Genomic DNA, 12,066 nt, shown 5'->3' on the forward strand with positions numbered 1-12,066 from the left:
CCATTGTGACAAATTCTTTGAGAATGAATTTTAACAAACGTGAACGCGCCTGTGCATTTTATATTTTCGCTACTGACGGCATACAAAGCGTAAATCAATTTGGCAGAAGGATGATAAATAAAAGTTATGATGAAAACTGTCAGACAGAAAAGAAGTGTGTAGTGTTTTTTTTTTTTTTTTTTTTATTCTATTGGTGACGTCAAGCTCATCATTTGATTGTAGATATACTGAGGTATGTCCAAGATTTTGGAAAAGGTTAATTCTATAGGTATAGCTCAAATTCTTCTGGAAGTCAAGAAAAGGACATTTTGGCCAAACAAATGTCAACAACGTCAAAGCAAAGGAACCTCAAAGACAGCAAAAACCCAGAGACAAAGTAAAGATACCTCTTATCATTATCAAGCAGAAGGAAATTGGTCTTCACTTTCACAAGAAAGTAACAATCAAGCAGAAGGAAATTGGTCTTCACTTTCACAAGAAAGTAACAATCAAGCAGAAGGAAATTGGTCTTCACTTTCACAAGAAAGTAACAATCAAGCAGAAGGAAATTGGTCTTCACTTTCACAAGAAAGTAACAATCAAGCAGAAGGAAATTGGTCTTCACTTTCACAAGAAAGTAACAATCAAGCAGAAGGAAATTGGTCTTCACTTTCACAAGAAAGTAACAATCAAGCAGAAGGAAATTGGTCTTCACTTTCACAAGAAAGTAACAATCAAGCAGAAGGAAATTGGTCTTCACTTTCACAAGAAAGTAACAATCAAGCAGAAGGAAATTGGTCTTCACTTTCACAAGAAAGTAACAATCAAGCAGAAGGAAATTGGTCTTCACTTTCTCAAGAAAGTAACAATCAAGCAGAAGGAAATTGGTCTTCACTTTCACAAGAAAGTAACAATCAAGCAGAAGGAAATTGGTCTTCACTTTCACAAGAAAGTAACAATCAAGCAGAAGGAAATTGGTCTTCACTTTCACAAGAAAGTAACAATCAAGCAGGAGGGGAAATTGGTCTTCACTTTCACAAGAAAGTAACAATCAAGCAGAAGGAAATTGGCCTTCACTTTCACAAGAAAGTAACAATCAAGCAGAAGGAAATTGGCCTTCACTTTCACAAGAAAGTAACAATCAAGCAGAAGGAAATTGGTCTTCACTTTCTCAAGAAAGTAACAATCAAGCAGAAGGAAATTGGTCTTCACTTTCACAAGAAAGTAACAATCAAGCAGAAGGAAATTGGTCTTCACTTTCTCAAGAAAGTAACAATCAAGCAGAAGGAAATTGGTCTTCACTTTCACAAGAAAGTAACAATCAAGCAGAAGGAAATTGGTCTTCACTTTCACAAGAAAGTAACAATCAAGCAGAATGAAATTGGTCTTCACTTTCACAAGAAAGTAACAATCAAGCAGAAGGAAATTGGTCTTCACTTTCACAAGAAAGTAACAATCAAGCAGAAGGAAATTGGTCTTCACTTTCACAAGAAAGTAACAATCAAGCAGAAGGAAATTGGTCTTCACTTTCACAAGAAAGTAACAATCAAGCAGAAGGAAATTGGTCTTCACTTTCACAAGAAAGTAACAATCAAGCAGAAGGAAATTGGTCTTCAGTTTCCAAAGAAAGTGAAAATCAAGAAAAAGGAAATTGGTCTTCAGTTTCCAAAGTAAGTGAAAATCAAGAAAAAGAAAATTGGTCTTCAGTTTTCCAAGAAAGTTAAAAATAAATACTTTCTGAAGTAAATAAATTAGAAGAACATATTCCAGCAAATAAGTTCAAAGCAAGATAAACCGAAAATACAGCAGAAGAAACCATTAGAGTGTAGTGCAATACACTTAAACTTTTTCCACGTCTAAGACCGACTACTGATGATATACTTGCAGTAGTGACTCATGTCGCTGCTGACGTCCCAATTGTAGATGTCGATATAGTCACGTGTTACATATATTTGTTGAATTTATATTTGATTTAAGTTGTGTTTGATTTGATTTGATTGTCTATGTGCTTTGGAATCTTTTTATTTTCTTAACATGTCAATGCAATGTAATTTTGTTTACTAGGAATTTGATATTTTCCAGAAAATTTAGTTTGACCTGAATTTTTCTTTAGATACCTAATAATGGAAACACTTGTTTCAGTTTTTGACTTAGTTCCTGGCCTTTATTGAGGGTCAAGTAAACAACTTTTTATTGGAGTAAAATGATTGGTTCTTATCAAGGACATACAGGAGATATGTGATTTTTACATGTAGACATGATCATGTGATCCTCTATTTCGCAATTAGGCATTTCCGAAATTGCGAAATACTTGGTATTAATAGTGATGTTTAGATAGATCGAGATCTCAGAGTTCGGACTTTTAAGCACTTGATGTCAAGTTGTTTTCTTCTGTTGTGACCAGTATTGAAGTATTGAAGATTTTGAGTTTTTGAGTTATATGTTAAATTTTCTTCAGATTATTTGGACTCTAGATGATTAATTCGTTCTCTGGAAATATTATTGTATTCATATAGAACTCTTGAACAAGGACATTGCTTGAAAATTTTATTTGGATTTCCAAGACCGGATGATTATTTATTATGTTTCTACAAGGAACTGTAGACGTCAACACAGTACAGCCTACATCATACGTCATCGCCTTCCATCTTGGACTATTCGTCGGGACTCGAACTTGGAATCATTAGAACATTTCAATGTTAGGACTTTAAACATTTTATTCGTGGATTATTCTTGTATTATTTTTGGATTTGAGTCTAGAAACCGTAAATTCTCATATTTTTATTTTTACAGTATTTTTCCAGGGAAATTAATTATTTTTTTATAATTTTCAGAGCTTGTTGTTTTCACTCTTTCTTGTGTTACTGTTTATTCAAGCCTAAACACGTAAAACATGCAACGAAGGAGAAGGTTGTACCGACAAAACTTCTTGCGAGGATAAGAAATAGCGAAAACCCCAAAACGTGATATCCAAGTCATTCTTTGGAAAAATGCTCGCTACAGTATCAGTAATCGTACTGTCACTGTACCCTGTATGAAAGATAGTTTACACCCTGGCTGATTAATTCACGCACGTTCTGATTGGTAGGGTCCTGAAATCAGCGTTTACTGATTGTGTCATCCTGTATCAAGACTTATCAAGAAGTTGATGATTAGTGTTGAGAGCTTGACGGCTATCTCAAGTACATTGTTTGATCCGAACATCCTAATCTGCGTCATATTCAAGAAGATGATTAAAACGGCATAGGGTAGTAAGTGGATGTTGGTCAACATACTTAGTTTTAATTATATACTTTCCATTGTCTCAACAATGTAATTTTTCAACAAAGCAAAATGTATTGGTATCGATGGAAATATAATTTAAGGACTAATGTTAATTGACCTTTTTTTTCAGAGATATTACATTAACGTTAAACCTTTTTGGTATTTTAACATGTAATTCCCACGGTCATCAAAGAGCCACATGTTAACTCACATTGTCCCCCAAGACAGGTTTTGTTTCCATATCGCCACACTATAATACTACTAATGAGAGGCGAGAAAGTATTAAGGTTTAAATGACCCGAGGTTAAAACAGCCATCTGGCAGAGATATAAACTGAAAGATTACGAGCTGTGATGAGCGTTCCTGAAGACAGTACCAAATATGTTCTGTCGTATTGCACATAAATCGAATGAAAATGAATAGAATCAACGTGTAGTTAGAATTGGTCAATTTACAGACTTCATGCAGACCAAAACACATTTATAAACAACATTCTATGATTATCTGAACACAGACTATGTGGGGATATTTTAGTCAATAAATACAGATATGGAAAAATATCCGCGAAAAGGCATATTAAAACTGATTCTTAGTGAACGATATCCGTTTTGTAGTCTTCTGTGTCGCCAGATTTGGGAACCTACTTGTCTTTTGTATCTCCACATTTACGGACGGGATCTACATGACTTCTGTATCGCCACATTTGGGTATCTGTATGTCTTTCGTGTCACCACAGTTGGGGATCTACATCCGTTTGCTTACTTTCCTAGCAAATATTTTAATTACTTTTAGCAATTTTTGGACTCAAGAGTTCAATTACAGACATCTTATTTAGGTTTTTTGATGCAGTTAAGATGGAAAATATTGATAATGGCACTTGAAATTTAATTCTTTTATCTGCAAGCGAATGAGCATTTATATTTATATATTTTCAATATAAATCAATATATAATTACAACCTTTATATTTCCGCATATTCAAAATAAATCCATATAGAATCACATACTTTTTTCAGTATGCCTCTTTAGAAAGACAGTTTTCCAGCGTACACACCAGAGGTATTAAACAATATATTTGAATTCGATTTTGTACACTATCGTATCTGAGGACCTATGTGTAGTCAAGGCATGCGAGCAGCGAATGACGGTCAGTTGTATATACAAGTAAGGCATGTAATTCGTTCAATCAAATCATGAGCTGTCGACATTTTCTGAGCACTGAAATTGAATCTATTCTTCCTACAAACTGAAACTAGAGCTCAAAGTCCCGACAGAAGCTGAAAACATATAAAAGATTTTTGAATAAAGTTTTAGATTTAAACATCTTTCGAGATTAATGCAGCCTTAAATCCTTTTTCTTACTCGTTTGAGGAGTTTCGTACATCGGGTGACCAAAGATGATTAAGTTTTTGCTTCCAGCTGTTATCAATACTGTATAGTCGATTAGAACATTGTTTCATCACCTCCTCTCAGCATTTACAAACCCCGTGATTATAGAGCTGTCAGGAAAGGTCAATTAGCTGAAGGGATGACATTTAATCAGCAGATATGGACCTCATAGAAAGTCATATGACATTGTTATGTATTGTCTGTCAGTAAGTATTCTCCCCGTTCGTAAATAAATCCTGCAACTTAGCGGCTAACAGATTGTTCCTGTTGATGTTGTTAATTTTGTTCCCTTTGTTGAAATAATAATAATAATAATAATAATAATAATAATAATAATAATAATATAAACGAAACGTAAGAACTCTAAGGCTAACACTAATATTCTCACTTTCAATTATTTTTCAAGATAAAGAACACATTTACGTAAGAGATTAATGTTATTACCAATTCTCTGCATAAAATTAAAGCACTTAATTACAACCAATGCTGGAAGGTAAATTAGCATTTTTCAAATTATTATTTTTGGAAAATAAAACAATAAAGTGAAATTCATCTTCAATATCTCGAGAAAAAAGACAACAGTCAATCAGTATCAGTAATCTTTTTAAATCTACCAGTATTTACCATTATAAGATGCTTCGGAACATATATTGATGCATGCATGCATACATACATACATACATATATTACATGCATGCATGCATGCATACATATATACATACATGCATACATACATTACAAGCATGCATACATAATGACATGCATACATACATACATACATACATACATACATACATACATACATACATACATACATCAGATTTTAGAGATAACTTACTATTGGGTGAAAGGTTAAAATAACTATTAAAAATGTGTCATAATTACTACGATATTTGCAGCTCTAGTTTTGATCACAGTCAGCGTTGCTTCAATCATAAGAAATCAAGTGTAGCTTTATCCATAAGAATTTAAGTTTATATTTATCATAAGAAATTAAGAGTAGATTTATCCACAATCAATCAGTGTAGCTTTGTAGTGGAGGTGGACGTGGTAAAATAAGTCCTAGGGGTGAGGGTACTATAGATACATTCCTTAAAGCTATGGAAAAAGTTTTGTTGAATATTGAAAATATTTACAAGAGTTAGCAGCAACTTCGGCTGTTGACATTGGCAGTTTAATAAAATGACTGTAACATTGGCAGTGTAATAAAATGACTGTAACATTGGCAGTGTAATAAAATGACTGTAACATTAGCAGTGTAATAAAATGACTGTAACATTGGCAGTGTAATAAAATGACTGTAACATTGGCAGTGTAATAAAATGACTAACATTGGCAGTGTAATAAAATGACTGTAACATTGGCAGTGTAATAAAATGACTAACATTGGCAGTGTAATAAAATGACTGTAACATTGGCAGTGTAATAAAATGACTGTAACATTGGCAGTGTAATAAAATGACTGTAACATTGGCAGTGTAATAAAATGACTAACATTGGCAGTGTAATAAAATGACTGTAACATTGGCAGTGTAATAAAATGACTGTAACATTGGCAGTTTAACAACAGGGCTTTAACATTGGCAGCGTAATAAGCTGACTGGCGGGGTCCCCGAGTGGCCGAGTGGTCTAAAGCTATCTCCGTTACGGATCATTGCCATCTCACCTCTGTCTGCGTGGGTTCGAGTCTCGGATTCAGCGAATGTGGGTATGTGAGAAAGCTTGCCAGTAGCTTCTCGTGGGTCGATGGTTCTTTCCAGGGTTTTCCCGGGTTCTTCCTCCACCTTTAATACTGGCCGCCATGTATAGCCTATCTTGTGCTGAAAAATGGCGTTAAACCCTACAACAACAACAACAACAACAACAATAAGCTGACTGGCAAGACTGGCATCTGAAATTCTATTAATCTCGTGGCTGTAATCGTTGGCTAGTTGTATGCAATTATAATTTGAGAAACAACAACAAAAAAGAATAGAAAAGGATATGATTGCCGTATAGTAATTTATTTTACATTAGTAAAGGCTAATTAGACTAGATACTGTAGTCATATTTTAATTACAAACTCTTGATTATTTGTTTCACGAGAAAAGCTAGCAAGTTTTCTTACTTATTTCCTCCTATACCTAAGATTTATCAACTTAATTCTGATTTATTTTGCAACGTAATTATCGATTACTTTGGCCTTTGTAACTCTGCAAGATCCATTTTATTATAATTAATACAGACTGGGTGTCAGCTGCTGGTAGTAAAAAAATTTCCAACGTTAGTATTTACATCACCATTAATTCCTCGAATAAATCAATCGGATGATTTCTGTAAATTATGATTATTATAATATGCTACTTACTGTCATCGCCATAACAAGTAGAATTTAATACAAATTTCCGTCACACAACGAACAGCATACTTTGATCTACCATTTTAATCTGAATATATTGTTAAAATCTTACTGTTATATTTTCACTTGAGACATATCCATGGTGGCATAAACAATTAACTCCTTTTACTGTATTTTGTTCTATTGCTCCACTGTGTAATAAATGTTTTATTTTGTAACTGTCCAAATAAAATAATATCACGTAAGACCGAATACTTGAATTCAGTCTTGATAGTCCTTCGTCTGTTCAACAACTGCTATCTTGAGCTTGAGGTAAAAAAACAAACAAAAAACTCATTCTATTTTTGATGACCTGAGAAAGCATTATGAATTTATTTATTCAGCAGGCATTTTCATTAATATTTGACTATTCCAGCTTCATAATTATATGCGCTTAACACATCAGTTGGTATAGGTTCTACGAATACTTGATTTAGTATTTAAGGTTCTTAGGTCCATTATCAATCAAAAATTTGCTTTTCCGGGATACACACAATCTATTTACTTGCCTTTGGCGACAGTCTCAGCAAGCATGACATGTTTTAATTACAGTGTTGTCCGGTGTCCTGTCTCATTGATAAAACATCCTGGACCTCCGTCAGCAATCTTTCGATGCTCCGTCTTTTATTTGTCTGTGTGCGTTTGTGGTGGACGAAGCTTATCAAGAGCCACATATGAAAGAATTATTCTTGAATAAGACAGTCAATTTCATGTTTAATGATGAGACCATGCATGTTTTAACAAGAGGTGTGCAGCAGACAATATAATCTCCAATGCAATCATATACTTAACACACACACACGCACGCAGACACACACACAGTGACATGTTATATGTTAGTCACTACTTTGCGTTTGGAGAACATTTCTCTCTATCGTGTTCATTCTATTGTAAGAAAAGTAGGTAGTCCTTTCCTTAAGGAAACTGATGCGCGCGCGCGCGCGCGTGTGTGTGTGTGTAAAGACGTCTTGACTTTTGTGCGCTTATACTAGTATTAGCAGATATCGTATGTTTTGTCTTTGTTACAAGTCCTTCTTTAATCATTGTTGTTTTCGTTTGTTTGTTTTCGCTTTCCTGTTGTTATACGCAATACGTCCCCCCCCCCCATTTTCATTGTTTGTTTGTTTTTGCCCCTGCTCTTGTTCTTCATGGTATTATAATGCATTACTAATGTTTTTTTTCCCCCTTTCTTGTTATCAAAGAATCTAACGAAGTTGGTCTACATGTATTATCACGTGTCAATCTGATTACAAGCTCGAGGGAATAGAACTGTCAAGACCAACCGCATTCAGTTCTCAGATGTACTATCCTTGTGTGTTTCCAACTTCTTGGAAGAAAATCTGCGCTTTAACAGTAAAATTGTCGGATGAAAATATTGAAGAAAAAACAGGTCAGATAATTTACAAACGAATGTTACATTCTGTAAAAGTTTATGTTGCAATGGGAGTAAATAGGTTAGACAATTATACGAAATAATGCATCATTTACTTAACATTTACCAATATAAAACTGCCAAGCCGTTTGTAATCCATCTGAATACATTCATCTCAGTGAAAGTAAATGTGTACGGACTATCAGTAAATGTGTTCAGACCTTTGGCAGCATTACTACTCTAAAGTTCTGTTTCTGGCAATCAACATTTTACTCATTGAAAACAGATACGCACTTCATGTTTCATTCAAGAAACGAATCAGTTATTTCCAGAAGCTCGGGTGACAAGTTCCCTCTACTGTTCTGAGCATTGACGTGACGTTTTAAATAAAACCTCGTGTACACACCTGTTCGACTGTAGAGAGAAGTACATACCGACATTGACACATTATATCACTCGTCACAATAGGAACAGATTGGACCCAGATATGAGGTTACATAATGAAATATCAGATCAGGGTTTACATTGGCCATTCTACATATACTTTCACGCACACCACGTTGACTGGTTAGCTCGCCTATGATACAACGGCAGAGCTTGTTGGACACTTAACAGTTGAGTAAGTTACACGCACACACACACACAAAAATACGGTAGATGTTTGACATTTTAACCCACAACTTTATTCTTTCCTTTCGATTATATGGCGAGGTATTAAAACTGGAGTGTTGTCGGGTGGTTTGTATAGGGGCTATTGAGACGGATTTTTGGTCTCAATACTATTTGTTTCTTCGCTTTTGGATCGGCTTGTTGTGTCAAAGCTATTTATGATGTGCCGTAGCGAACAAAAGCTGGTCCAATGAGAACGTTGCAGTTTAAACATTAATGTCATATGTCGAGAATTCCAATTTCTCGTATTGAATGAAAATACTTGTCCTTAATGTATGAGGCGCCGTAGCGGACAAAAGCTCGTCCAATTAGAAAGTTGCAATTGAAATTTCGTTGTCGTATATTGAGATATCCAAAATCACGTGTTGTATAAAACTGCATGACCTTAAAGTTCCATTTTCTAGACAGAGATTTTAGATTTTATATGTTGAATTATAGAGTGGTGGTTTAAAGTTCTATTTCCTATGTCGACGTTTTACAGTGTATATTTTGAATTACACAGCGCTGGTTGAAACTTCAATATCATATGTCGAGAATCCCTAATCCACATGTTGAATGTAAGTGTGATGAAAGTTCCATTTCATATGGCGAGTATTTAGATTTCATGTGTTGAATTTCACAGCAATGAGAAGCAGCCTCCTTGTTTAAAAATAGCGCGGTTCGATCACTAGAGCGACCTCTAGCAAAGAAATTCATAGCAATTCTCAACCTGTGAATGTTAACTTTCAAACTGTAAATGCATAAAACGCAATGGTGCCTCATAATTGAATACACGAATGATATATCTTAATACTTGATATCATTTTGAATTGTTAAAGTGGACATTGTTTAATGTTACTTTTAACACCTACCTCTCCGGTGGCCTAGTGGTTAGAGCGTCCGCCTCGGAAGCGGGAGGTAATGGGTTCGAACCCCTGCCGAGTCATATCAAAGACTTACAAAAATGGTACTAACAGCTGCCTCGCTAGATGCTCATCATTAAGAGGTTAGTGTTAGGACTGGTCGGCCTGGTGTCAGGATAATGTGACTGGGTGGGACATCATGCTACATGTCTGCAGCATGATGCCCCAGTGCTAGACATCACTATAAACTGCCCCACTGCAGACATCGTAGCAATATGACTGAAATATTGTTAAAGCTACGTTAAAAATCCTAATCACACACACACACACACACTTTTAACACCAACACATCATTTCACGACATAAAAATAAAAATGATGACGAGCACAATAAAATGTCCAACCACCGATGTGTAATTTAACCAATGCAATCTAAAAATCTCAACATACGAAATAGAACTTTCAGCACAATCAAGGTGATTCAACATGTTAATCTGAAAACTCCGAACATATGACATTAAAATTTCAACAACCGCCTGTAATTCAGAAGAAACAATCTAAAAACTCGATATTGGACAACGAATTTTCAACCAGCGTTGTGTATTTCAACATATGAAATCTAAATACTCAACATATGAAATGGAACTTTCAATATAAACACTTTGAACCAATACGTAAATAAGGAATTCTCAACGTATGACATTGAAATTTCAACCACGGCCGTGTAATTCAAACGACACAATCTAAAACCTCGACCTAGAAAATGGAACTTTAAGGACAAGCATTTTTGATACCATACGGGAAACTAGGATTCTAAAGATATGCCATTAAAATTTCAACGGCAACTTTCTGACTGGACCAGCTTTTGTCCGCTACGGCGCCTCATAGTAGTGGACAAAAGCTGGTCCCTTGAGAAAGTTGCAGTTGAAATTTTGATGTCGTATATCGAGAAATCCAATATCACGTGTTGGATCAAATTGCATGTGTTTAAAGTTCATTTTCTAGATCGAGATTTTATATTTTATATGTTGAATTAGACTGGTGGTTTAAAGCTCTTTTACCTATGTCGATGTTTTACAGTGTATATTTTGAATTACAAGGCGGTGGTTAAAATTTCAGTAGCATATACCGAGAACCCCTAATTCAAACGTTGTATGCAAATGTTTGTGATGAAAGTCCCATTTCATATGGCGAGTATTTAGATTTCATCTGTTGAATTTCACAGCAACGAGAGCAGCCTCCTTGTTTAAAAATAACGCGGGCCGTTCAAGAGAGCGACCTCTAGCGAAGAAATTCATAGTAATTCTCAACCTGAGAATGGTAACTTTCAAACTGTAAATGCATGAAATGTTGTTGTTGTTGTGGGGTTTAACGCCATTTTCAGCGCACGATAGGCTATACATGGCGGCCAGTATTAATGGTGGAGGAAAACCCGGAAAAACACCGGGAAGAACCACCGACCCACGAGAAGCTACTGGCAAGCTTTCTCGCATACTCACATTGGCCGAATCCTAGACTCGAACCAACGCAGACAGAGGTGAGATGGCATTGATCCGTAACGGAGAGCGCGTTAGACCACTCGGCCACTCGGGGCCCCCTGCATGAAATGTAATGGAGCCTCATAATTGAACACACGAATGATGTATCCTAATACCCGATATCATTTTTAATTGTTAAAGGGGACATTGTGTAATGTTACACAATAAAATGTCCAATCACCGCTATGTAATTCAACAAATATAATCTAAAAACTCAACATACGAAATGGAACTTGCAGCATAATCAATGTGATTCAAGATGTTAAATTGAAACTCTCGACTTATGACATAACAATTTCAACAACCGCCGTGTAATTCAGAAGATACAATCTAAAAACTCGACATGGACATCGAATTTTCAACCAGCACTGTGTAATTCAACAGATGAAATTTTAATTCTCAACATATGAAATGGAACTTTCAACATAAACTCATTGAACCTATACGTAAATTAGGAATTCTCGACGTATGACATTGAAATTTCAACCATCGCCGTGCAATTCAAACGACACAATCCAAAATCTCGACATAGAAAATATAACTTTCAACCACTAGTGTTTAATTCAACAGATACAATCTAAAATATCGACCTAGAAAATGGAACTTTAAGGACAAGCATTTATGCAGAACACGTGAAA

Source organism: Sinohyriopsis cumingii, chromosome 13, assembly GCF_028554795.1.
Source record: "Sinohyriopsis cumingii isolate HCF-2022 chromosome 13, ASM2855479v2, whole genome shotgun sequence".
Classification (NCBI taxonomy): Eukaryota; Metazoa; Mollusca; class Bivalvia; order Unionida; family Unionidae; genus Sinohyriopsis; species Sinohyriopsis cumingii.